The sequence below is a fragment of the Ambystoma mexicanum genome, chromosome 3p, assembly GCF_040938575.1.
Source record: "Ambystoma mexicanum isolate Mex_15411 chromosome 3p, UKY_AmexF1_1, whole genome shotgun sequence".
Classification (NCBI taxonomy): domain Eukaryota; kingdom Metazoa; phylum Chordata; class Amphibia; order Caudata; family Ambystomatidae; genus Ambystoma; species Ambystoma mexicanum.
The window spans coordinates 797,517,007-797,544,279 of record NC_090925.1 but is presented as its reverse complement, the minus strand read 5'-3'; the positions used below and the strand labels follow the sequence as shown (position 1 = coordinate 797,544,279).

The window sequence follows — 27,273 nt, the reverse complement described above, 5'->3', positions numbered from 1 at the left end:
AGGGAAAGGAGTATACCATGTCCCTCCCAATGGCATCTCATGTCCAATCCCCATAGACCCTCCACCCAGATGATCCTCCCTTGCTTGTCCACCCCCAGGGTTGGGATGCAATAGCGATGACCTTTCTCTGGGCACCTGTGCAGAGGATTCATGGAGAATAGGAGTGAGTACACTATCAGGTTTCTCACAGCCTGTAACACAGTGGTTTTCCAGCTTCTGTCTCTCACGTTCAGTCGATCTGAACTTCACGGGCTCCGCAGCTCTGCTCGGCTCCGCCTCCATCATTACGCTTACAGAGGGCATCCCCTCCAGGCATACGAGTCTCTCATCCTTCATTCAGCATGTCCTCTCTCTTCAACCTCCTCGTCATAGTCCATTTGAGGTTCTCTTAATGCAAGAGAGCCTCTCCCCCCTGAAGAAAAGGACATTCTTTATTCTTGCCTTCAGCCAATGTTCTGAATGTGGTTGTGCTTTGCATATTAGATCTCCCCATGTATGCCATCACATGGAATGGCTTAGGGAGTTCCCCAGTGGAATGGGAGTGCTTGTCCCCCAAGGGGGAGTCCCTCTCCCAGCGAGGTCCCACTTACCCAGACCCCTATGGAGGGTCTTGCAGAGTGGGCTCACCTCCCTAGCCTCAAAGGGGGAGGCTCGCCCTTGGGGAGAAGGGACAAATTCCCTCAATTCATCCCAACTGGTGTCGGGGCAATTTAATGGTTTTATTTATCATAGAAGTTGATCAGACAAGATTTTGCATTCACATAGTCTAAAATAAAGGTGTTAGTTTGAATGATCTCCAAGGAATGGGGAGATGGAGAAAGAGGGGTCAACAGCAGCGGTTCTGAACCAGACAGACCACCACCCAGGTCTCCCGCAAACAGATTCCTCACTAGAAAAAGCAGAAACCAGCAACTTTCAGCATTTGACCTATGTGACCAAGCCAAAGAAAGATGCTGAACAGCACAGCTCCATATCTTTGCAGAACTGTGTACATACAATGCTCTCTGCATCATAAAGAAGCATCTTCCAAAGATGGGGGTCATCATTTATGTCTGGGAATCTTTAAGGAGGACTGTGAGGCTTTTGGATCCCGACCCTGGGGGTGGATATGTGAGGGAGGACCACCTGGGTGGAGGGGACTTGGGGAGTGGCGAGAGGATGTCCTTAGGTGAGAAGAACAAGTTACTCTTACCTGATAACGTTCTTTCGATGGGATGGTCCGAGGACGTATTCCATATCTATGACAGTAATCACCACAGCTGTGCTGCTTTGGAAAATTTTCGGCGTCTGCGTCGATGACGTCGATACGCCGTCCTCGAGGGCCTCCGTTGAGCCGACGTCACTGGATGTTATAAGTAGGACGCACGACGCCCGTAGCCTCACTTGTAATTTTTTTCCCCAGAACGTGTGGCACCAAACCACTGCCAGTATGACCACAAAGCCTTGCGGAAACATAAGCTGCAATCGCATAACAAATTCTGTAGTGGGGCAGGTAGGGAGGGAGCGATATGGAATACGTCGTCGGACTATCCCATCGAAAGAAAGTTACCAGGTAAGAGAGTAACTTGTTCTTCGAGGGGATTGGGTCCTCCAACGTATTCCATATCTATGACAGACTCCCAAAGCAGTACCAACGTATGGAGGAGGGAAAAAGAATTTAGAATCTAGAAATTTACAATGCCCAATCAAATTGCAGAGTAAAGGACCGCCTTGCCAAAGGCCAGATCCTGCCCATGGATGGAATCCAGGGAGTAGTGACGTACAAAAGTATGGGCCGAAGCCCATGTGGCTGCTTCACAGATGTTATGAATATGAGCACCCCTCTGCAGGGCAGTAGAGGCAGCCATACCCCTAGTAGAATGGGCCCGTAAGCCTACCGGAGGGTCCTTACCCACCAGGCGGTAACATTCAGAAATTACCAAGATATTCCATCTAGACAAAGTCTGCTTAGTAACAGCTGGAACCAAACGCCTTCCAGCGTAACCAATAAAGAGCTGATCGTACACTCTGACCCGGGACATGCGAGAAATGTAGAAACTTAAAGCTCTCCTAGGATCCAACCTATGGAGCCTTTCCTCTTCCTTACCAGGATGTGGAGGAGGATAAAACGCTGGAAGAATATCCTTCTGGCTTAAATGAAATTCTGACACCACCTTCGGAAGAAAGGAAAGACGAACTCTAAGGACAACCCTGTCCTTATGAAACACAGTGAAGGGTGGCTTAACTGAAAGTGCCTGCAACTCACTCTGCGAGCGGAAGTGACCGCAACTAAAAACACAGTTTTAAGGGTTAACAGCCTCAAAGGACAAGAATGTAAAGGCTCAAAAGGAGCATCCATAAGGAATTTCAGAACAAGGTTCAAATCCCAACCAGGCACCTGGAAAGGTGACGGTGGAAACACATTAGTGAATCCTTTAACTGAGAAATTAAAGGAATTTTGAAATAAGAACACTCCTCAGATGAGCGCTTAAATATAGACAGTGCCACCAGGTAACCTTTAACAGTACCCACTTGCAGGCCCCTGTGGGCCAAAGAAAGCAAAAAAGACAGAACCACAGGAATGTCACATGAAAAAGGATCCACATTCTTAACCCTGCACCAGTCGCAGAACTTTCTCCAATGGCAACGGTACAGAGACTTTGTTGCCGGCCGTCTGGCCGAAAGCAACACCTCCATCACGTCTTCCGGGAGGTCCCAATCCTTATACCTCAACCATTCAGAAGCCAAGCGTGAAGGTTGAGGGATCTGACCTCTGGATGGAGAACCTGACCCCCCTCCCGTGAGAGCAGGTCATCTCGGTAGGGAAGACGATGTGGATGGCAGATGGACAAGTCAAGAAGGTCCGGGTACCACGTCCTCCGAGCCCAAGCCGGAGCAATGAGGATCATCCGGGAACCGAACCACCGTAACCTCTGCAGCACTTGCGGGATGACGGGGACTGGAGGAACCTCGTACAGCAGTGGGAAGGACCACTCCATCACGAATGCGTCTCCTAAGGCTCCTCTTGGAGGAAATTCCTGCGAGCAGAACTTTTAGCACTTCCGGTTGACACTGGAGGCGAAAAGATCTACCTGATGGGTCCCCCAAAGGGCGAAGATCTCCAGGAGAATCTCCTGAGCCAGCTCTCACTCGTGAGAAATCGCGATTGAAACTTCCTGCTGGATGGCCCAGAACCAGAGCTGCATCGCCTCCCTGCACAGAAGGCATGACCCTGCCCCCCCCCTTTGTTGATGTAGTGCATGGCCAACGTGTTGTCCGTCAGAATCAGGACATTCTTTCCTCGCACAGTCGGCAGAAAAGCCTTCAGGGTAAGCCTGACGGCCCTCAGCTCCAACAGATTGATATGGAGTCTGGACTCCGACGGAGACAAACGACCACCGACTGTCAACTCGTTGGCATGAGCTCCCCATCCTGTGAGGGATGCGTCCGTCACGATAGTCACCTCCGGCCAGGGTAGCCAAAATGGAGCCCCCTTCATCAGATTGCCTTCAACGGCCCACCACAGAAGGTCCTAGGCGACCGAGGGCGGCACCTGAACGGGGCCGACATCCTGCCGGAGGATTGCGACCACTGCATCTTGAGGGACCACTGCAGAGATCTCATCCGCAACCTGGCCTCCGGCACCAAAAGAATGCAGGATGCCATGAGGCCGAGCAACCTCAAGAACTCGAACGCGGGGAGACTCTGGGCGTGTTGAAACTTGTGCACCATCTGCTGAATGTGATGAGCCCTCACTTGGGGAGGAAAACACTGCCCCAGGGATGTGTCAAGCACTGCTCCGATGTACTGGAGCCGCTGGGTTGGCATCAAATGGTACTTCTTTAAGTTGAGGGAGAAGCCCAGCTTGTGAAGGGAGTGGCAGGTGACGGACCGATGATCCAGGACTTGCTCGGGAGAGCACGCCCTGATCAACCAATCGTCCAGGTAGGGGGTAGACATGAATCCCCCCTTTCCCGAAATACGCTGCCACCACCACCACCATGAGCTTGGTGAAGACCTTCGGGCGGAGGTCAATCCGAACGGCAGGACCCGAAACTGAAAGTGCAAGACGCCAACCGCGAACCTCAGGTACTTCTTGTGCTTTGGGTGGATCGGCACATGAAAATAAGCGTCCTTGAGGTCGAGAGACACCAACCAGTCCTGAAGTTGAAGGGCCTGGAGGACTTGAGAAAGAGTATCCTTCTTGAACTTGTCCTTCCTGAGGAGCTTGTTCAAACCGTGCAAGTCCATGATGGGTCTCAATCCCCTCCCCCCCCCCCGTCTTTCTTCGCAATCAAAAAATAAGGGGAATACCATCCTTTGTTCCTCTCCGCTACAGGCACCGGTTCTATGGCGCTTTTCTCCAGCAGAGATTGAATTTCCTGCACAAAGAGCGGATCCGGACTCTTCAAAGGGAGATTCCCTGGTGGATTGTCGTGAGGCCTCTGCCGGAAAGGAAGACAGTAACCGTGGGCTATGATCTCCAGAACCCACACATCTGAAGAAATGTCACACCACTCTACAAGATGCTGCACCAGCCTTCCCCCAACCGGTGAACCATGGGACATGGCCTCATGACTGAGCTGAAGCGGCTGCAGCAGTGCCTGAGAGCAAAGAGGCAACAGCCTGAGCGGCCTTGGCACCTCGAGTACCCCGTTTTCCACTTCTGGCACTCCTACGGTGGCCCCTTTGACTTGCAGCTCCTCTCAATTTACTAAAGGACGAGTAATATCGAAAAGAACCTCCCCTCCATTGCTGTCCCCTAGGACAAAAAGGCGGAGGTTGGCGAACTAAGCGCCCAACGACTTCGCTGCAGCTTTTGAGGTCTGCAACCTCTCAAGGCTCTCGTCAGCCTTGCTGCCAAAAAGATGTTCACCATCAAAGGGCATGTTGAGGAGCCGGGCTTGCACATCAGGAGCAAACCCCAAGTTCCTCAACCACGCAAACCTGGGTATTACGGTGCTCGCCGCCATGGACCGGCTGACGCAATCAACCATGTCCAGACCCGACTGAACGGACTCACACATGGCATCCTTGCCATCCTGTACAATGGCAAGATAACCATCCCGTTGTTCCCCCTCGGGAATATGTTCATCCGCTAACGAAATGCAGTTCCACAGAGTGTGCGTGAAACGTGACAAGGCGCGCGCACAAACACAGTTGGCTGCCTGTAGAGCCATACCCCCTGAAGAAAACACTTTCTTCGCCCAGCCATCAAAACGCTTGTCGTCCCTATCAGGAGGGATGGTAGGATACGACGCCTGCTTTGCTGGGGCCGTAGCCGCCTGCACCACCAAACTCTCCGGAGTGGGGTGCGTGGTCAAGTAGCAGGGGTCGCTACTGGCTGGGTGGTATTTTCGCGGCAAAGACTTGCTCACTGCCGGGAGACTCTCCGGAGAAGTCCAAGCTGCAGCCACCCTGCTTTGCAAAGCCATATGGAATGGCAGTACCGGGTCAGTTGGAGGACCTTGGTCGAGGATGTCCGTCAGATCATCCTGCAGAAAATCCACAGGGGGCGCAGACCACCCCAAGTATTCCGTGACCCTCGACATAAGGCGCCGGTACGAGGACTCGGCATGGGTGCCATGCTCAGGCCTACAGAACTCCACCTCCGGTGTGGTGTCCAGACCACTGGCGTTGTGCAGTGACTGACGCAGGTCCTCAATCTGGCTATGACCAGACAAAATCTCATACCTTCCTCAGACCCCTCATCCCCCTCAGAAATATAATCCAGAGGTTGGAAAGAGGGCACAGAAAAAGGGACAAAGAGATGCTTAGCCTTGGCCAGAGCCTTTCTGGGGGGGGTTCCACCCTGCCACGGGGAACCTCCAACCAGGCAGCCTCGAAAGGCGTCGACGGAATCGGCGTTGATCGAGGCATCCTCAACTTCGACGGCGTCGACACAGGCCTCGAGGGCGTAGCCCCGAGCGTGTCCTTCGACAGCCTGGGCGCCAATGGCATCGTCGACTTCCTCGGAGGCAGAGCCTCGAGAGAGTCCGTCGACGACCTTGGCGCCGCAGGCGTCGATGTCTTCTGCAAAGACTTCACAGGTTCTCGCGGTCTTGAGGGCGTCGAGTACCTGGAACGGGCATGTCTAGAGTGACCATCCTTGTCCGACCTGGACCTCAAAGGCGCCCGGTGGTCGCAACGACTGGTCGAGCCCTCAGACGGCGCGGATGGACCGGAGCCCTGCGATTTAAAAATCGCCATTATCTCCTTTCGAAAGGAATCCCATTCCTCAGGCGTGGAATGCTTGTCGGAACAAGCAACCCGCCGTCGGGCAGAGTCCTCGGACGGGGAAGGCGACCTGTGACGACGCTTCCTGGAGTGCCTCGAAGAGGCAGAGGAATGGCGGGACCGACTCCCAGACCGAGAACCCCTGGACTCACAACGACGATGCGGAGAGTCACCCCTCAAATCATCCGTCGAAAGACCAGTGGAACGCGACTTCCGGGGCTTGGCCACCTTACAGACCGACAGCTTCTTCTTACGCTCCCGCAAGGCCTTCGATGTGAGCGATTGGCAGTCGACACAGTCATCCGTATCATGGTCCACCCCGAGGCACCAGAGGTAAGCGTTGTGCATGTCCGTCAGCAACATCTTGGGCCCGCACACCCGACACTTCTTAAAACCGGACCGCGGGGTGGAAGAAGCCAAAGACGACATACAATACTCGCAAGGAAGAAACAGGTTCGAAGAACCGAAAGAACAGGATTCAGTAGAACCGAGGTGCGCCGAGACCTCCGAAGCGAACGTGTTCGCGGAAAAAACAGAACTGAGGCTACGGGCGTCGTGCGTCCTACTTATAACAACCGGTTACGTCGGCTCGACGGAGGCCCTAGAGGACGGTGTATCGACGGCAGGACACAGACACCGAAAATGTTCCGAAGCAGCACAGCTGTGGGGATTACTGTCATAGATATGGAATACGTCGGAGGACCCAATCCCCTCGAAATGGTATTCCCCATTTTCCTTTCACCATGAACCCTCCTCATTCCTCAAGCCTTCATAGGCTTTTGTCAGCCCTTTCCTTGTGATCCCCTAAAATATTTCCAAATGGCATCAGTATGGTATTGGGACGAAGAAGGGGATAACTAGACCAACACATCCTCATTTTGAAAGATCTATCAACCCCAGCCAAGTACTGGGACGAGGAGGAGGACAACAAGAGTCGAGCAGGAATACTGCTTTGCTGGCGAGCAGTCTAGTCTTTTTGTAATGCAAATGGAGGTGGGAGCTTTAAAACCGGGAAGTCCGAAACAAATGGAAGCTGTGGCAGGATGACGTCATATATAGTTTAACTTACCTCCACCCACCCAAGTTGGAGTCATCTCCCACGTCATTCGCGCAAGCATGAATGACGCTAAGTACATTTGAATTTGCCTCCATTTTATGAAGTGGGATGACGTCACCCGCGGGTATAAAAACCAACCTAAGTCCGCAAAATGGCAGACGCGGCTTCGGGAGTCTCCTGCACAGACGCCCATAGAAGCTCCTCCACGGGACCTATGCAGAAGGAAGCACAGAAACAAAAGAAGTAAGTTAGCAGGGACAGATACTCTTTACAGCGAATTACTGTAAACTTAGACCTTACCCTTACGGTCTCTGTCACTAGGGGCCGAACGCCAGGACTAGGAAAAGGCATCTCCCGCAGCCATTTTTTGACCAGAGGCTGGCTGGCTAGCTGAACCTTTCTTCAAGAAATCGTTGAGACCTATGCTTATTCCTCCTTTGTACCACAAGTAAGTGTATCAGATAACACAGTGCCTATATACCCAGGTTGGACTAAGCATATTAAATCCATTTACATTTTAAATTGCCTTTTTATTTTCAGAACTAAGGACTAATTATCAGCTAGTACAGAACCTGACATCAGATTTGCCCCAGATGGCTGGAATAATGAGGAACTGAATTCTGTGGATAATTGCCCTACAATTCAGAGACGGGGGTACGGTGCCCCACTTTAAATTGGTAGGTGCACCAGCTTTGTTTAGAGTTTTTAACTTACCAGAAGAATTATTTTCATACTAGACCACCAATTAGGTACTTACCGCAATAGATTCCACAGACGTTTGAGGACATAGGATTCCTTTCATCTGCAAACCCACCATACAACTACAAGTCTAGAATTATTTTGGTAAGCACTATATTTGTTACGAAGTGACTCTCATACCTTCTTATGGTTGACTTGCCAGGTTTATTAACATCTTCACAGGTATCTTTACAGGCAGTCATTTAAGTTACATAAAGGACATTAACACTGGCAGCCCATCACCCAGGCAGGGGTTCACCAACTGACCAGGGCTGGAACCTTCACTCACACATTCCAACGCTCAGACATCAACACTCCACATGACATCACAACATTCCTGCTCACCCAGGCAAGACATGTATATAAAAATATTAGCCATTACCAAACACGATAGGGCCACTATGTGGCAACCATCAAAATCTAATTTGGCACAAACCCATAAAACCAAATTATGAAGAACTAGGTAAAAAATCATATTGTTATCAGGAAAACCTCTCATATTATTTAGATACGTGCAGAAGCATGTTTAGGACTTAGGTGCATTTACTTTACCTCCTGCTATAAGTGGATATAATACCATTGGGTTTAATTCAATCAATATGTGACTCTTTGAAATGTGATGAATTGATATTTTGAATGGATGAAATATGAATTGATACATCAAATTTATTTTTAAATGTTTTCTTTTTCTTGTAGAAATGTATATGAAAATAAATGAGTTTTTGCCCCTGAAGAAGATTAATACAAATTTGAAACGCTTTGGGCTAATCACACCAAATGTATAATAAAAATACTTGTTTTAGAACATAATTAAAAATGTGTCAAATGTTAATTGTGTCATTGCTGACATTACCTTATGCTAATGAGGTTAAAACTGTCTGAAATTATAAACTAAAACACTAATCAGAAAATTAGGACGGCCCGATTCGTAGCTCCTATATTGGAGTCTGCAATACAAGAGCCGCCCTCAAATACAAATATAAACACAGGCTACGGCCCAATAGATAGTGTGCAGGGGACGTGGGTTTCATACCTAGGACATCTTTTCTCTCTTGTTATATTTCCCAGCCTAGATACCAAGGCTGAGCATCTCTCCCCTGCACCTTGAAAACCCTTACCCGACTCCTAAAAAAACTTTGACATTTGGTAGAAATTAACCAAGCTGACTCTTGAATAGGTGTGCTTGGTGTTTTTTGGTTTATTCTAGCTGTGGCAGCAGAGTCGGCTGTGTGCAGGAGAGTCGGCTGTGTGCAGGAGAGTCGGCTGTGTGCAGGAGAGTCGGCTGTGTGCAGGAGAGTCGGCTGTGTGCAGGAGAGTCGGCTGTGTGCAGGAGAGTCAGCTGTGTGCAGGAGAGTCAGCTGTGCAGAGTGTACACAGGGGGAAGCAAAGGCATACGAAGCTGGAGGCCGGGGGCAAGCCGTAAGAAGGAGGCTGGCATGACCGGGAAAAGCAGTCGCGAGTATCCTGCTTCACTGAGGAAGGGGTGTGTGGAAGCCACAGAAAGATCGCCGGCAGAAGATGCAAGCGACCGCAGGGACGAACAGGAACTTATGGCAGTGGAAGACCTTGCAAGGAGCAGGAAGACTGAGCAGTGAGTGCAACCAGGACAGTGGGGGGGGGGGGAGAGAGAGGAGCACCGGGCTGGCACGCAATGATATAAAGCAAAGCATTATTAATACTGAACTAAATGAAAGCACGTTAAAGCAGATGACAGGTTTTTGAATATCGAACAAACTGAAAGGAAAGCATTTTGAATACCAAACGAAATGAATGAAAGTTGGGAACACTCTGGCCGGAGTGAAAGAAAGAGTGTAAACCGTAAAGAGAGGAAAGTTTTGAACTGCATTCAAATAAAGTTCTGTGTTTACTCAAACCAGTGCCAGCAAAACCAAGAGAGCACAACGAGTTGTATGCAGGATATGAGAAACCCAACATTGGCACAGCCAAGAAAGTCCAAAGATCTGTATATAATAAGGAAACAAGCATTGGCAAGAGCCAAAGAAACATAAGACGGTGTAACAAGTGCAAGGTGATTAAACAAGCAACAATACAACGTCAGGAAAGAGCGACACATGAGACTGAGGCAAACCTCACACCTGAGGAGAAGCAGTGGACTGGTGTTAAGGAAAAGCAGTCAAGACAGGGTACCAGTTGCGTGACCTGTAATGGGTGGACCGTGTGGTCTGACAACTGCGCCTAGACCAGGGCCCTTGAACGGAAAAGCCACAGAAAACACGTATAATTAAGCTTGTGTTGTGCAAAGACCTTGTTGTGATATCAAAGTCAAGTGTTTGTTTGAAAGCTGTAAGATTTGGAATTGAGGAAGGGAATCCCTGTGTTTGATGAACTACTTTGAACTTGGGCAAGGGGAGCGGATTATAAGTGAAGAGCTAGAAGAAGCTCTAAACTTTACTTTGAACACTATTCCTTTTTGATGCGGACATCCCTACACATTGCAGTTAGTTGTGATGGCAAGAATAGGTTTTGAACACATACAGAGGCTTTACTGTTGACTTCCTGATGTAGACTATCCTTAGTTTTCTTTAGGTATGGAAATACCACCTTAGCATAATAATTAAGTTACTCACTGTAGTGACTACCTTACTTCTAGTCCATAGTCCCCTTTCCTCCATAGTTCTGGGACTTTCCGTTCTTTGGAACGGGACTGGAGCACTTTTGAAAAAAGCATCAATCATTTTGAATTTTTGTCGTCCTTTTATTTTTACGTGGGGTACTACACGTGGCCGTAACCCCGCCCTCCTGAGCTCTGCCCCGCGCATCGCCCTTCAGTCTTTTATCGCCAGGTCTGAGACCATTTAAGCAATAATAGAGGATACTTTTTAGAGGGACGGCGGACGGGCGTATGGAGGAAAGGGGACTATGGACTAGGAGTAAGGTAGTGACTACAGTAAGTAACTTTATTATACTCCTACGTCCCCATCCTTTCCTCCATACTTGTGGGAAATTCCCAAGCATGCACCACAGCAAGTTCGGGTGGATGGAGAAAAAAAAAACCTTACTGAAATAAATTCTTAAGGACAGTCTGGCCAAACTGGGCATCAGCCCTGGACCTGCCAAGCAGTAATGCTTACAAAAAGCTGATGGGGAAGCCCACATAGCCAACCTTGGCAATGGTTTCCCAAGGAACATACTTTTGGAAGGCAACAGCAGCCGCTTTGCCACGTACAAGATGGGCATGGATGCCTTTTGGAGGTTAAAGGCCTTAAATGGTATATGCTTCGGAAATGCAGGAGGCAATCCATCAAGAGATAGTTGCCTTGGAGGCCGGTTTCCCGTTCAGGTCCCCCAATGTGAGAAATAGTTGTGTGGAGGCCCTGAGTTCACTCGTTCTGTTGAGATAAAACTTTAAAGCTTGCCTGACGTCCAGGTTGTGTAAGACCCTCTCGGCATCCGATGCAGAGTTGGGGAAAAAAAAGACAGGTAAGGAGATCGATTGGTTTAAATGAAAAATCGGTAACCACATTAGGCAGGAAGGAAGGATGAGTGCGAAGCACAACCATATCCTTTTGGAAGGGGAGGAACGGATGTTCCACCGAAAGAACCTGAGCTCTCTTACTCACCTTGCTGATGTCACTGCGACCAGAAAGGCGACTTGCCACAAGGTATTTTAGATTGGTAGGGGCCATTGGTTCAAATGGTTTATGGCACAACGCAGTGAGTACTACATTCAAATCCCACTTGGGGTGGGAGTACGCACCGACGGGAAAAGATGCAGAAGACCCGCAAAATGCTGCGGATTAGTCAAAGAAAAGGAACAGCTGTCAGTAGGCAGGTAGGCCGCAATGGCAGATAAGTAGGTCCTTCAAGACAAGCCATGAATGCCCGAAGCTGCGCAGTGAGACACGAATGAAAGAACAGTGTCCACCGTAGCGGGCCTGGGGTCGAGCTGTTTAGCTAAGCACCAATGGCAAAAACGGAGCCATTTGCCACTATATTGAGCCTTGAAGAAGGTTTTCTGCCCGCTTGGATAATGCACATATTGTCCTCTGACAGATTAAACAGCGCTAAAGATCTGAACTCGGACACCAGACCACCAAGCTGAACGATTGTGGGGAGGGGTGCCACATCTGGTGATCGCACTGGTGAAACAGGTTGGGGAACTACGGCAATCTAATGGGAGGAAGAATCGACAGATGCTGAAGTTCAGAAAACCAGAATCTGGCTGGCCAACAACCAAGGAGCTACGAGGAGGGGAGTGCAATTCCATGCATCCCTGAGCTTGCAGAGTGACAGAAGAATCAGAGGCAGTGGAGGAAAGGCATAAGCCTTCATATTGTTCCATGGAATCTCAGGAGCATCTCCCAGGGAGGACACCCAGAGACAGTATTTGGATACATACAGAGGAAGTTTCCCGTTTGTAAAGGTCGGAAAAAGGTCCACTTCTGGAGTGCCCCATTGGCGAAAAATGGTGGAGAGAATATCTGTGTTCAATTCGCACTCGTAACTGGCTGTAGATTTGCGGCTGAGTGAGTTTGCAGTTACATTGAATGTGTACAGCCAGGAGCCAAACTTTGTGCTGGATGGCCCATTCCCAAATCTGTATGGCTAGGTCCACAAGAAGGGGTGACTTGGTGCCACCATGCTTGTTGATGTAAAACATCGCCACAGAATTGTCTGTATGAATTACGGACCACCTTATTCGTGATGGACGGTTGAAAAGCTTTGAGCGCTAGAAAAACAGCCAAGAGTTCCAGATAATTTATATGAAACTGCCTGCCCTTGTAACGCTCACCTGATTCCCGTAGAGGGGCCGGTCTTGACTGGGCGTATACCGTATCTGCAAAGGTGATGTGTAACACACGGCTGGCTCTTTGGGCTGGACCTCTGTGCACTGTATGTCTGACTTGAAGGGTAAGATGTCTGCAGATAGAAAATATGGGATTAAGGAACTGGGTTATTGAATGTCTCTCTCTTCTTCCCTTTCTCTTCTCCTGTAGAACCCCAAAGTTAACGCTCTCACCTTAGGTAAGTGAACGCCGTGCTCTCCATCTGCCTCGGGGCAGGGTGCTGTAACCAGTTTCTTCACTGGATAAGGGGAGCAGGCCTCTTGACTTTAGAGGACTGCTGTCCGTCGTTTACTGCACGAACGGTAAGTTTCGAGTAATTCTAATGTCTTTAAAGTCTTTAGTAATGATGTTTCTTGTTTTGCAGGGTTCCGGCGATGGCGGATGACGGGCTGAAGTGATTTGAAGATGGAGCCCGTGTGATGAATAGAAGCGCCCGGAAGCACGTAAGTAAGCGCTTGTTGCCTGCTTCACGATGCGCTCTAACTGTCTTTTTATTTTGCAGGTACAAGTTCGGAGCGGCTGCAGGGTGCCGGAATACCCACTGGGTTAGATGTGGAAAGGAGTAATGGCACGTGAGTATTAAAGTTCCCCAATGTCTTTAAACGCACCTTGTTTTGTCTTTCAGATGCGGGATGCAGCGCTGAAGGCCTCCGGAGCGTGCGAAGAGTTGGTAAGCTTTTGTCTTTCAGATGCGGGATGCAGCGCCGAAGGCCACCGGAGCGCACGAAGAGTAGGTAAGCCTTTGTCTTTCAGATGCCGGAATGCAGCGCGAGGCGTTGGTGACAGCCGATGGACCAGGTAAGTGAAGAGCTGTCACTGAAGACCGTAATGCTAACCTGTTCTTTCTTGTCTTTATAGGTGTTGCTGAAGACTGGATTCAGGATGGTAAGCCTTTTTCCTTAGGCCCAGGATCAGATGCAGAAGACACGATGAGCGTTCTGCTGCAGAGGATGCAGAATAACGCAAAGCAAGATTCATCCATCGGGTGTGGTTTAAATAGCCTCCTGTAGTGCTTAGGTGTCTCCTTCCACAGCCACGCCTAGGTAAGAAAAGAGTTCCTGCTTTCCAGAAGAGTTCCAGTGTTCTGAATCTAGGGAGTGGCTCCTGCCCCACCCAACAGGAAAAGTAGTTCCAAACAGAAGAGGATCAGAGGCTCAACTGGCAGGCAAGTAAGCAGCATGGTCTGCTGCAGTTAAGTCCACCCAAGCATTATGAGCCCGGCGCTTCCAGCGCTGGGACTGGGCATATTTATGAGCCTGGTGCCACTGGCGCCAGGACTGGGTCCAAAAGGTCCCAATTGGGACTGGTTGGCACTCGGAACCTGGGTTATGGATCTGCTTCCAAGGGAGTTGGGAAAACCCTGACCTTTTGGAAGCAGAGATCATGACAGCCCTGAGGTGTCCACAGGTCTAATACTTCGAGGTGACACAATGTCGCGCCCCACCCCAGGAGGGAGGAGTGGGCTGGGCTCCTGGAAGGAGGCCCCTACAGAAAGGTTGTTGGTCGAAGACCACCATTGTAGATCCGCCATCATAGAGGACAGGACTGGTATTATCTTGGAATCCGGGTCCAAAGCCTGAGACCAAGAGCTCCAAAGAGCCATCTGGGTACGCCTCAGACATGCAAGAGGAAGAGCTAGCACACAAGAAGCCATGAGGCCGAGAAGTCTCTGGAACCACCAAGTCGTCATGTGCGAAGACTGGAGGAAGAGCCGACAGGTGGCTGATGGGTCCGCACTGCTGTCCGTCGTAAGGAACACCTTGGTACTGACCTTATTCCAAAGGAAACCCACAAAAATCAGGTCTTGAGAGACCGTCATGGAAGATTTCCGCCAGTTCACTGATGTCAGGATCCCTTCTATTTTAACTGTTCCATCATTAGTAAAACCAACTAGAGACGGTACAAAGAACAAAGCTACCATATATCGGCGTTTGCCTGCTGTTCCTTTAAGTCCTTGCCATAAGCGTTTCCTTAGGTATAGCGGTCATCGGTTGCCATGGTGACTTTGGCGGCCATTACATTCTCCATACGTAGCGTAATCCTGAGAGAGGGGACGTGGGTTCCATGGCAACCTATTTATACTTCCGGGTTCGACTCAGCGCTTCTGATTTTTAATAAATCACGGCTCTACCTTGTTTTGTCCTGCTTTCTTGGAAACCTGTTTTTGATCCTGTACCCTCATCTTGTAATTGCATGTTGACCCGGACTGTCCTTTGGTTATTCTTCGTATACTGAATTCAACTCGGATTGCTTACGTGTGCACCGAACCAGCTTGCTCTCCTCTTGCCTGCCGATTCAACTCGGACTGCTTACCCGTGCACCAAACCAGATATCCTCTGGCGTTTGGATGGGGAACATTACTGAACCCTTTGTTGGGGAGTTCGCTACACCCAGTGTACTATCCAAGAGCCCTGAACGTGAGACTGTCCACAAACAGCTCTGAGGTTGTTGGGCGTCCTTGTGCCAGCGGGCTGGTCCTGGACCAGAGACTGCCATTCTCCGTCTAGGCGTCCTCGTGCCGTCGGGTTAGGGTACACTGGGTGTCTAGTGAAGGCAGAATTTTCCCCAACTCAAGAAGTGGTAAGTATTGTTCCTGGCTATTCCATTCTTTTGATTCTTCACTTATCCTTGGTTCATGAGGTTTCCTATGTATTATGGATCGCATCCCACTCCAATTGTCAAGTTAAAGAAGATCTATCTGGTATAAGGAAACATCTTCTGGTTAGTGCTATATTCTTGTTCCACTGTTGTCGTCTTGATTTATTGCCTGGCCTTATCAAGTGATAATTTCTTTTTGTCCCCTTCTGCAGTTCCTGGTCTTCGTGTGGTGTTCCCATCTTTTGACTAATTGATCCCTCTGTGATTTAACCTTGTGTGTTCAGAGGGTTACATTGGTAAAAAGTACTCAACGGCTACACTACGGGTACAAGTTGAGTTCTAACTTCGATTCTGACAACTGACAGCCCAAGGTGGAACAGGAGCTGGAGGAGAGACTGGAGATTGCTGAATGCCGTTTGTGGGCAAGGACTGTGCAGAAGCCAATTGTCCAAATATGGATATACATGAACGCCCAGTAAGCTGGAGGAAAGCTGCAATGACCAACATCATCTTCGTGAAGACACGCAGTGCCGAGCTGAGACCAAAAGGGAGCCCACAGAACTGGAATTGTTCCCCTCCCAGGGAGAACCTCAGATATTTCCGTTGCAACCTCCTTATCAGGATGTGCATTTAAGCGTCCTGAAGTTTCACATCACTGAGCCAGTCGCCCTTTCGAAGAGAAAACCTTATTTGGCAAGGCGTGATCATCTTGAATTTCACTTGGGGAAGAGAAAGATTGAACTGGGAAAGATCCAGGATAGTGCGCAGGCCAGCCTTGTTGGGTTTGGGCACTGTGAAAAAGACTGTAGAACCCCTCCCCTTGCTCCCCGAGGGGAACAGGTGCCACTGCTTTGAGGTCTAGAAGTTTCTGTACCTCGGCTATGAGGGAGGGTAACCCGATCTGTTGGAAGGGAGGGTCGAAGGGTGGGGAAAGAGGGAAGGACAAGAGAAAGCCCACCCGAGCGATGGACAAAACCCACCGGTCTTCGGTGATGGTCTGCCACGCCTCCAGATGAGACGAGATTCGTCCTCCCACCGGAGTCTCGTGCGACCGACAAAAAATATCATTTTGAGGACGTCAGCAGGGAGACTACCTGTCCCTAGAAAAAAGGCTGATGGCCGAGAGAAAAACCGACCAACCGTGCCGGTATTGTTTTCGGCGGGTCCCGCCAACTGGAACTTCAGTTCGGTGTGCAGAGCGATCCTGAAACCCCCTGAAACCAGAGAAGTCCAGACTCTGGGACCCTGACCTCTGTGTATAAGGGGCCTTAACTGGAACTTTCGCCAGGACCGATAAAGATGAACAAGTTACTTACCAACTGTAACATTCTTTCGACTGGATGTTCCGCCCACATATTCCTCATCTTAGATATTGTCTGCCAGCCTTGCTGCTTCTTCGGAAAAAATTTCGGCAGAGGCCGCTGTGTTCGAGGCCGCAGAGTCGTAGTCCCTCGAGGGCCGCCGTCGAAATCATCCGTCGTATAAAGGACTCGAGCCCCGCCCGTTGGTCTTAGTTGTGTTTTTTCGGTGTTAATGGTCGCATCATCAGGCATCGAAGGATATCAGGCTCTTAAGGAAGTACAAGTGCAAAAAGCGTAAAAACTGTACAGAGGGGCAGGTTGGGAGGGTAGATGAGGAACACGTGGGAGGAACATCCAGTAGAAAGAACGTTACAGTTGGTAAGTAACTTGTTCTTCGAATGGATTGTGTCCTCCCACGTATTCCTCATCTTCAATAGACTCCCACAGCAGTTGTAATTTGGAGGAGGGAGTACCAGAGTTTTTAATTATGTACTGAATGAAGGACGGCTTTTGCAAAAAGGCCTCCTTGTAAGAAGTGGAGTCTAAAGAGCAATGTTTTACAAAGGTGTGCATGGATGACCAGGTGGCCGCCGCACAAATGTCCTGCACCGGAACACCCCTCTGAAGAGCCGTAAAAGTTGCTATGCCCCTGGTTGAATGAGCCCTTAGTCCATCTGGAGGCTCTTTCCACGCCAATTTTAACACTCAGATATTGCCAGAATTATCCATCTGGATAAAGTTTGTTTGGACACCTCAAGGCCCAATTTGTGTCCAGTGTAACCGACAAACAACTGGTCAGTTTGTCTAAATCTCTCTAGTCTAGAGATAGAAGCTGAGAGCCCTTTTAGGGTCCAGCCTGTGGAACCTTTCCTTCTCTTTACTAGCGTGCGGAGGAGGGTAAAAGGAAGGTAAAGTGCTCTTTTGTAACAAATGGAAATCTAAAACTATTTTAGGTAAGAAAAAAGGTTTGACCTTCAAAATGACCTTATCCTTGTGGAAAATAGTGTGAGGAGGCCTGCAAGAGAAAGTCTGCAACTCACTCACCCTGCAGGCTGATGTTAAAGGCACTGGCAAAACAGTTTTTAAAGTTAGGAGCCTTAACGGACAAGAAAGTAAAGGCTCAAATGTGGCACACAAGACATTTTAAAACTAAATTTAAGTTCCAGATAGGAACTTGAAAAGGTGTTGGAGGGAACACATTTGTTAGCCCTTTAAGAAATTGTACAAATAAAAGGCATTTTAAAATAAGAAACCTCTTCGGAGGAGCGCTTGAAGATAGATAGCGCTGCCAAATATCCTTTAATAGTGCCAACTTGGAGCCGCGAGTTGGCCAGATGTAAAAGAAAAGAAAGCACCATGAGAGTGCCACACTGAAAAGGGTCCACGTCCTTATCCCTGCACCAGTTACTGAATTTCTTCCAACGACATCGGTACAAGGATTTTGTTGCTGGCCTTTTGGCCGAAAGCAAACTCTCCATAACAATGTCCGGAAGGTCCCAATCCTTCTACCTCAGCCTCTCAAAAGCCATGTGTGAAGGCTGAGAGCTTTGACCTCTGGATGGAGAACTTGACCTTGCTTTTGCGAGAGCAGATCCTCTCTTTGTGGAAGATGAATTTGAGGGCAAATGGGCATGTCCAGAAGGTCCAGGTACCACGTTTCCCTGGCCCAATCTGGGGAAATTAGGATCATGGTTTTCCTGAACTTTCTCAACCTCCCGATTACTTGAGGAATCACGGGGACTGGACGAAACGCATATAGGAGTGGAAATACCCAGTCCACTACGAACGCGTCCCCTAGAGCTCCTCTTGGGGGAAATTCCCTTGAGCAGTACTGTTCGCACTTCCGGTTGTTTTCAGTCGTGAACAGATTCACTTGAGGGGTTACCCAAAGGGTTAAGATCTCTAGAAGGACTTCCTGAGCTAGTTCTCACTCGTGGGAGACTGTGCTCTGCCTGCTCAGAGCATCTGCCGCTGTGTTTTTCTCTCCTGCTAGGTGAACTGCTGACTCTGATTCCTTCTTGCATTGCCCAAAACCAGAGCTGCATTGCCTCTCTGCACAGCGGGAGTGATCTTACGCCTCCTCTTTTGTTGAGGTAGTACATAGCCACTGTGTTGTCTGTCATTATCAGGATATTATTTCCCCGTACAGAGGGCAGAAAGGCCTTCAGCGCTACTCTGATTGCCCTCAGCTCCAAAAGGTTGATGTGTAGTTTGGACTCCGATGGAGACCAGCGACTGCTGATTGTCAGATCATTAGTATGGGCTCCCCACTCAGTGAGTGAGGCGTCCGTCACTACTGTTATCTCCGGCCGTGGTTGCCAAAAAGGTTCTCCCTTGAGGATATTTTCCTTGCAAGTCCACCATAGAAGATCTTGGGCCACTCTGGCTGGGACTTGCAGAAGATCTGACATCTCTCCCGAAAATTGGGACCATTGAGTCCTGAGGGCCCATTGAAGGGATTGCATCCTCAACCTGGCCTCTGGCACCAGAAAGGTGCAGGATGCCACGAGGCCTAACAACCTTAGAAAATCGAAAGCCGGCAGATATTGGGCATTTTGAAACCTTGCTACCATCTGCAGAATGTGGAGAGCTCTCTCCTCGGGAGGCGAGGATTTCCATGAGGTTATATCCAGGACAGCTTCGATGAATTGGAGTCTTTGGCTTAGAATCATTTGTGACTTCTTGTAATTGAGGGCAAAGCCCAGCTTGTGCAGGAAGCGACAGGTCACGGTTAGATGTTCCCAGGCTCGTTCGGGTGAACTTGCCCTGATTAGCCAATCGTCCAGGTAAGGGTAGATGTCAATCCCCCCCGTCTCCTGAGACTCGCTGCCACTACTGCCATCAGCTTGGTGAAAACCCTCGGGCGGAGGTCAGCCCAAATGGCAGAACTCGAAACTGATCACCTTACGCACACGAATACCCGTGCAGTCACTAAGCCCTCCATCTCAGGTCCTGTTTTGCCTTCTCCTTCTGACCTCATGTCCTCACTCCCTCAAGCAGCACGACAGCGGCGCACACGAGGGCATCTAACGCGCTATGGTCATATTCACCCATTGCAACGTTGGCAGCTACCCTGGCGCATTGGAGACAGTCGACGGAGACGCCGGCTTTTTCCTTTGTTTCGTCACGCCCTCAGGAAGACCCGGCAGCTTTTTGAAAACTTGGGTCATGTGACAAGGAAACGTGCTACATCATCGGTCACGTGATGGGTCATGTGACACTCCTAGACCCCTTTAAAACCGGAGAGGGAACGCTCATTCAGTGCTTCACAGCTGACCCAATCAGGCACTGTTCGGCGTCTTCCGGTCTCTTCATCTTGAACCTGGACTACGGACTGTTCTTCTTGGATTCCTCTGTCAAGCCCTTGGATACTGTTTTGCTCTGCTGTTTCAGGACATTTGAACTGTATTTTTGGATTCCTTTGGATTACCCCCTGGTTACGACGAACTTGGCTGGCTTTTGACCTTGGAACTCTTAACGGACCGTTTTCGGATTTCCTCTTCTGTTACCTTTTGGAGAACCCTTTCCATACAGGTCTTGCAGTGCCTATTTCTAAAACAATCTAGGCCTACCCGCTGCCGCTTGCTACACTCTGCAGCCACACGGAACACCTCCATTCTCATCTTTGTTCTTCCTGTCCCCAGACTCTTGGTAAGCCCCTTGATATTTGTTACCTCGCTATTCAGTGTATTGTTTGCCATTGTACTGACCCATTGCTTGCTTTACAGCGGTCGAGGGGTCACCGGTGTTCCTGGTTCCTGGCGTTCTTCGGCACTGAAACAACCTGTGGCCTCAAGGATTGCTCAGGAAGTTATTTGTATCTTTCTGAGTGGAACTTGTGGACAGAGGCCCCATAATCTTCACGACCATCAAGTCACAGCATAGTGAGATCCGCCAACTGCAAACTTCAGGTACTTTCTGTGATTGAGATGGGTTGGCACAAGAAAGTAAGCATCCTGAAGGTCCAATGACACCAGCCAGTCCTGGAGTTGAAGAGCCTGAAGCATCTGAGAAAGGGGCACCATCTTGAACTTGTCCTTCCTGAGGAATTTGTTCAAATCTCTTAAGTCCAAAATGGGTCTCAATCCTCCGTCCTTCCTCAGGATGAGAAAATAAGGGGAGTACCAACCCTTGTTCCTCTCTGCTACAGTTACATGTTCTATTGCACCTTTCTCTAGTAGGGTTGAAATCTCCTGCACAAGGAGCAGGTCTGGAATTTTGACAGAGCTGGCTAGCGCTGGATGATCTGGAGGTCTTTGATGAAAAGGAAGGCAGTAACCATGGGTCACCATCTCTAGTGCCCAGGCATCCGACGTAATGCCCCACCATTCGTTCAGACACCGAGTGATCCTGCCTCCCACTGGGGTTTTGTCGGTAAAGACCTCAGAGTGGCTTTACAGCAGCTGAGGAGGAAGTAGCCGCTGCTGGGGCTGATCTAGCACCTTTTCCCTTTCCAACACAAGGGGGTCTTCTCTGTTGACCTCTTTGATTGGCCTGCCCCTTTCCTCTTCCAAAAGGAGTAGAAACGAAAGGGACGGTTTCTCCAGGAAGATGACCCTGCGTTATGAATGTTGTTGAGGCTGTTTTATAGCGGCACTGAGTGATTTAGCTGCCGATTACGAGGTCTACAGCTTCTCAAAACTCTTGTGGGCCTTGCTGCCTAACAGCCTCAAGCCATCAAAGGGCATATTGAGCAACCTGGATTGTACATCAGATGCAAAACCAGATTTCCTCAGCCAAGCAAATCTGCGTAGAACCGTGCTAGATGCCATGGACCCATCAACAGTGTCCCGTCCTGACTTGAGGCACTCCTCCATAGCCTCCTTGCCATCTCTTACTATCGCCAGGAAACCATCCCGTTCCTCACCCTCCGGGATGTGTTCAGCCGCTGCGTTCAAAAAGTCCCACAAGGTGTATGTAAATCTAGCTAAAGTACAAGTCACATTAATAGATTTAAGGGCCATTCTGCCCGAAGTAAAGACTTTCCTCACCCAAGCATCAATCTTCTTGTCGTCGCTGTCAAGTGGCATGGAAGGGTAAGCCGATTGACTATTTGTAGTTGCAGCTTGAATCACCAAGCTCTCAGGTAAAGGATGCTTGGACAGATATTCTGGATCTGAAGATGAAGGTCTGTACTTTCCCACATATTTTTTTATTGACAGCTGGTAAAGATTCTGGATTTTCCCAATTCACCATTACTCTTCTTTACAGAGCTTTGTGGAAAGGAAGGATTGGGTCCTTCTGTGGCCCTTCATCAATAATATCTGTCATGTCATCCTGGTCGTGACTCGGGGACACTGTCTTCCGCCCCATGAAGTCGATGACCCTTCCCATGAGGTTCCTATACCCAGGTTATGCATGGTCTGCAGGGTCTGGTCTTTCAAATTCTACCTCAGCGGAGGTATCTAGGCCACTGGCCGATCGAAGGCAGTCATAAAGGTCAGCTATTTTGGTATTAGGGTCTATTAGTTCCTCAGAAACCTTTCTTGTCCCAAATTTAACATCAGCTGATGTAATATCCTCATCAGAAGAGTGTTCCTCAAAGATAGAGGACATGGATCTAAAGAATTCCTGCCTGGGCGGGGGATGGAAGATTTTATCTGGTAAAGCTGGTGGCATTGATCTAGATTTAGCCATAGGTGTCGCTGTGGGTATTGGCATTAAAGATTTCTTTGACAAAGGCGTCAACGGAATAGACGATGGCTTCGATATGTTCGAAGGAATCCTCAAGGTCATCGAGGAAGGCTTTGATGTCGTCGAGGGAGGCTTCGACATTGTGGCCGAAGGCAACAACGCCATCTTGGGTAATGTCTTCAACGTAGTTGTCGAAAAGACGCGTTGAGTCGATGTTCGACTTCAACGACGACACCATTTTGTCCTCTGTCAACCTCGATTTATGCACCAGAGGTTTTTGTTTTCCTTCATGAGGCGCCCTCGACTTTTTGTTGGATTTTGCGTGCTTAGTTTTAGCTTTCCCTCCGTCACTCTTGGAGTGGACAGGGACATGCTCTTCACGTGACTTTTTTTAGGGGGTCGGGCCGCCTTCTCAAAAATGTTTAGCATTGAAGCCCTAAAGGCCTCCCATTTTTTAGGGGAATCATGCTTAGAAGGACAGGAAATAAAACTTCTCTTAGCCGAGGAGGAAGAAGAGGACGAAGATATGGGACGTCGCTTCTTTGATTTTTTAGATGAAGAGGAGGGGATTTCCTCGAACAACTCTTCGACCTCGACCACCTTGACTCATTTCGAGATTTTATAGTCGACTCTCCCAAGTCTTTTAGAAGACTTATAAGACTCCTCTCCCACCGCTAACTTACCTTGGCGTTCCTGAAGAGCATTATTCAACATCGCCTGACAGGAACCGCACTCATCGACCCGATGGTCAGGGCTGAGGCACCAAAGCCAGTTACGGTGAGGATCGGTAATGGACATCTTCCTTCCACACTTCAGACATTTCTTAAAACCAGTCTTGGGTGTGGTAGGAATTGAAGATGAAGACCTTTTTTCAATGAAAGAACTGATGTGCCGTTTTGAAACACGAAGCAGAAGCTCGGAAAAACGGAACTGAGACCAACAGGCGCAGCTCAAGTCCTTTATACGACGGATGACGTCGACATTCGACGACGGCCCTCGAGGGACGACTACGCGGCCTTGAGCACAGCGTCCTCTGGTGAAAATTTTTCCAAAGCAGCAATATCTAAAATGAGGAATACGTGGGAGGACACAATCCATTCGAATTGACGGTTTGGGTACTCGCTTTTGTCTTTGTGAGTTTCTCGTCTGTAGAAGAATGAAACAATTCCTTGCCATCAAAAGGAAGGTCTAGTACTTTGTCTTGCACTTCCTTTTACAACCTTGTCATGTGGAGCCACGCCTGGCGGGAGAGGTCAAACCCGAACATAAGGCCTTGAGCTGTGGTATCTACATGGTGTGCCGCAGCTTCCAGTAGATCCTGTGCCAACACTTTGGCGTCCGACAAACCGGCTTTAAAGTCATCTAGCCTATCTGAAGAATACACTCCTGGAAGTCTTATAACTCATTCCGCAGCCTCAGATTGGCTGCTGCCAGGATGAGCTTGGGGTTCACTTGACTAAGTTGGAGCGCCAAATTGGCAAAGACTTTCTTGCCCAAGGCGTCCAGAAGTTTAATTTCAGCCGCTGCCATTGAAAATACAGAGGCCGGCTTGGACTGGAGGATGGCCGCTGCGACCACTGTTGAGGAAGGGAGCAGACAAGCTGATAAGGCCATCTCCTCAGAGGCATGAAGCTTGTAACTAGAGTCAATTCTCTTGTTAAGGTGTAGCCCGGTGTGGAGTTTATCCCAGACCTTACAGGCCTCAGCCAAGACATCCTTCTGGAGGAACAGGCTGGTGTGCTCCTGAGGTGACAGGGTAAAGGCTCCAGAAAGCACCCCCTCCTGAGGAGTGGGGGCCTCAGGTACAGGGATATCAAGGAGGGCCATCATATCCAGGACCCGGCCATGGAATGCTCTCACTGAGCCGGGCTGCTCATCTCTATCCTGATCTACTTGAGGCTCATCCAACGGGGCGGGAACAGAAGACTGGTCCACCATGCATACCGCCTCAGGTTTTAAAGTGTTGTTCCGGTCTGCCAGTGTCTTCTCTATAGGAGACAACGGGGGCAGAGGAGGGAGGGATGGAGGAGGTCCAGAAGGAAGCGGTGAAGGGAGTGGCACCACCGGAACCTGCATTGGAACAGCCGGGACAGGAGGTGGGCCAGAAGGTTCAGGGTACATTTCCCTGAAAAGACGTTTGAAATATGCCTCCATAGGGTCAGAGTGCATGAGCATCAGAAACTTCTCAAAGAACTCATCCTCAGCCGCAGGTTTTGATGCTGGTACAGGCAGAGGCCGCTCGTGGGGGCATACCCCCATGAACGCAAGAAGGATGGTTGCCAAGAGGGCCCACCACCGGCCGGATCCACACTGATCAGCGGAGCAGAAGCAGGAGGGAGCGAGACTGTATGATGTACACTTGTATATAGGTGCGTTATAAATGGCATATCATATGAGGCAGCGGTATCCGAGCACGCCAGTCGAATGAAGGGCAGAACAGATTTTTCATATCCACATAGAATGGAAAAGCCTGTAAGGCCTCAAAAGGAATGATCCCAGCACCAGACGACTTGAACGTTGGTGAAAGGGAGGTATCTAAAATGGCCGCCCTGAACCACAGGGGTTGGGCCGCCATTTTGTCAACACCTGAGGAGAACTGCGTCACATATGGAGATGAGTCAATTGTCTCGTCAGGGGACTTAAGTAACACTTTAGCCTTGAAACCAGGATCCTCGGCAGAGCCGGTACTGGGGGGTCTCAGATGTTTTCTGGACATCTTAGCAACTGCCCCAGAATTAGCCTCCAGTGAAGGAACCTCAGCAGAACCGGTAGTGGAGGGAATACGGTCCTTGATCACCTTCTTTGCCCCCTCGACAGAACCGGTACCACAAGCCTGAGCGTGGGACGGTTGAGGGATGAACCTTTAAAGTGGATCTCTCGGTTCTGGCGGTGCTGACTTTAGCCCCAAGAAGAGGAACCTCAGGTTTTAACCCTGTACGTATAGCTCCCTCAAGTGGGGCCTCGAGCCGTGGCTCAGTATGAAAAGCTCCAGAAACGGAGACCTCAGGGCGAACCCTGGTATCCAGAGCCACAGGCGAACCTCGGAACGGTGTCTGGTTTTGGCAGGTCTGCTGCAGGAACCCTCAGAGAACACTCTGGTGTGCATATTAGGCCCTTTAGGCACCTCAGGGGAACCCCTGGTGACAGAGCTCCCCTCCCGGACCTGGAAGACCCTGGGAAGGAGTGCCCTGGACAGGGTGCCCTAAAAAGTAAAGAACATACCAGGCGTTTCTTCTTTTCGTCGATGAAAAGCTGGAAATGAGGTGGAGCAACGCGCTGAAACACTTCCTCCCACCGAAGACGACGTCATTGGAGTGCCCGAACATGGGAGTCGCAGTAGAAGCATGAATTCTAGCGATGTTCCGGGCCTAGACACTCTAAGCAAAGAGAATGGGGATCGGCCCTTGCGAATTTACGTTCGCATGAAGAACAGAACACAAATCCCAGATGCTCCGCATAGACGGATGACTAGATGACAGAGGAACCGGAGCAGGAAAGAAGGACAAAGGGAATAAAAATTCCCAGTAGTGCTAGTGCGTCTAGCCCCGACCGTGCGGAGATAAGGACCGAAGGGCAGTTCATGGGCATAGCTCAGGAGGGCGCAGTTACGGCCACATGCGGTACCCCACGTAAAAATAAAAGGACATTTCTGATGCTTTTTACCAAAGTGCTCCGGTCCCGTCCCGAAGGACGGAATGTCCCACAAGTATGGAGGAAAGAGGACGGTACGTAGGAGTAAGCAAATTAGGTATTATTCCAGCCTGCATTTTAAGTTAAATTAAACTTTTATGACAAAACTTGCACCTGTTGTCTGTGTCTGACTCATGATGCTGTCACAGGACTCAAAACAAGAACCTTAGTTATACAACATACAAGTCTAAAAAGACTGAGAATGAGAAGTGCTGGGTGGGTTCCGATGGTGGTGCCAGTTGGACTTGCATGCTTTGATTATGTGGTAGCGTTGGAATATTCTGTTCAGACATGGAGAGAGAGTTGGGACGTATTTGCGGTTTGAAGGGGACGTCGGGTGCACCGCTGGTTATATTATTGAGGGGTGCCTGCAGGGATCAGGGGTGACTGGGAACGAGGTGCTGGGGCCAGGGCAGTGATGGTTGACAAGAAAATCATGTTACGTGCCTGGAAGAGTAGTATTGGGCCCGTTACGGTGGACTGTCCAGAAGAGACTTAAGCATCAGAAGATTTGCGTGTGGCTTGTGGGAGCAGACTGAAGGTCCAATTGGTTAATTAAGAACAAATTATGCTATGAGGCAAACAGGAAAGATCCAGGCTAACCCTCACTTTGTTTGATCCCAGTAAGTCCTCTCTGTAGGTTGTGTTGAATAAATCAAGCAATACAAAAGTTGGCTAAGGATTTTGAGTTATGTATGTTATGCTTGGCAATTAAACACGGATAAAAAATGTCTCTTAACACTGATAAAACTGAAGTACTATTATTTCCCTCTAACACACTTCCTTTCCCCCACTTCCCCTCCTTCCATTCATTTTCCCGCTTCTAACCTTCCTATTTCCACCCATCCTTGTAATCTAGGCATTTACTTCGATCCTTCCCTCTCTTTTTCCCCATCATATCTTCCTTACCTCTCTTTCATATCGCTACCACCTCTTTAACATCCGTAAAGTCTGTTCCTCTCTCACCTTTCATGCTACCAAACTTTTAATCCCCTCCCTCATCTTCTCTCACCTCTTTTGTTCTTCCCTCTACCTTGGTCTCCCTGCCTCCCACCTTGCCCCCCTTAAATCCATCTACCACTCTGCTATCCGCACCCTCTGCCTTCTCTCTCCCCTTGACTCCATTTCTAACTCAGTTTCCAACCTAGGCTGGCTTCCTTTCCACTCCCAACTTAAATTTAACTTCCTTTGTCTGGTCTTTAAATCTCTCCATGACCTTGCCCCTCCATAT

General features: G+C 49.3%; 1 protein-coding gene across 5 annotated transcripts in view; it reads right to left on the bottom strand.

The window, feature by feature from the left end:
• Nucleotides 1-27,273, bottom strand: part of LOC138580898 (zinc finger protein 300-like) — a 290,853-nt gene that overhangs the window by 127,990 nt on the left and 135,590 nt on the right. The window contains exon 2 of one of the 5 annotated variants that reach the window (XM_069651810.1): nucleotides 7,286-7,485. The exons of the other annotated variants lie outside the window; for them this stretch is intronic. The gene's annotated coding sequence lies outside the window, so the exon portion shown is untranslated. The remainder of the gene's footprint in view (nucleotides 1-7,285; nucleotides 7,486-27,273) is intronic. 5 annotated transcript variants of the gene reach the window in all.